General features: G+C 46.2%; 1 non-coding gene across 1 annotated transcript; it reads left to right on the top strand.

Annotated features, from left to right (window-relative positions):
* Positions 1 to 343: 343 nt before the first annotated feature.
* On the top strand, positions 344 to 417 carry TRNAD-GUC (transfer RNA aspartic acid (anticodon GUC)). Its single transcript has one exon. It is a non-coding gene; the product is annotated as a tRNA-Asp (tRNA).
* The last annotated feature ends 458 nt before the right edge of the window (positions 418 to 875 follow it).

Below are 875 nucleotides of genomic sequence, written 5' to 3'. Positions count from 1 at the left end.
AAGGAAAGAATCAGAAATGCATAATGACATATGCCCATAGCAACATTGTTCACTAAAGCGTAATTACGTATATAATTCATAACCAGCAACCCCCACTAAGTAATAAAAGGGCCCCAAGGATGTCCTAATAGGGGTGAGGAGCAAAGGAGCCGCTCTAAATACCCCCACTAACCAATAAGTAATTAAGAGGGTGAGGATGGAAATGCAAAGTGTCTTGTTTAGTTCAAAAACGCCGCACAAAGTACTTCTATGCGAGGTAGGTCTCCGACGTTTGCTACTAGGATGCGTAGCTTGAAACCTTTGACCTTGAGTTACTTATTGGGTGGGGGGCCGAATCTGGAAGGGGGAAATAGCTCAGTCGGTTAAAGTGCTGGTCTGTCACACCAGAAGTCGTGGGTTCGAACCCCGTTTTCCCCGATCATGCCAAGTGGCATGAATAAGGTTGCAAGCTTCTCCCTTCCCTTTGGTCGGCCTGCCTGTAGGCTAGGCTCCTCGATCCATACCTACAGATATGATCCTAACCAACCCTTATATAACATACAGACATGATCCTGATTCACCCTTCTCATTTATCGCCCCTTCCTTATATATATATATTAGAGAAGTAGAGGGCTGTAAAACCCTCTCCTGGACAGTCGAGCATGCTTACACACCCTCACCATATGAATAGTGAGTGACTCCGTCCCTGCAATCCTTATCCCCGATCTGATAAATACAAGCATATCCTTCTGAGCAGTTACACAAGGTGCGAAGCCGCTTGTTCTTCCGAGAACAAGGTTCCTCCAAATCCTCCACTCTACTCTCAACCCTTATATCCGGATCTGGTGAATTTGCTGCAGGAGGATTCTTGCCCACACTAACCCTTGGATCCAGCT

The sequence above is a fragment of the Pinus tabuliformis genome, chromosome 8 (assembly GCF_031772625.1).
Source record: "Pinus tabuliformis cultivar Carrire ecotype Pingquan chromosome 8, CPIR1, whole genome shotgun sequence".
Classification (NCBI taxonomy): Eukaryota; Viridiplantae; Streptophyta; class Pinopsida; order Pinales; family Pinaceae; genus Pinus; species Pinus tabuliformis.
The sequence above is the reverse complement of the archived record's forward strand: the minus strand, read 5'-3'. Positions and strand labels throughout refer to the sequence as shown.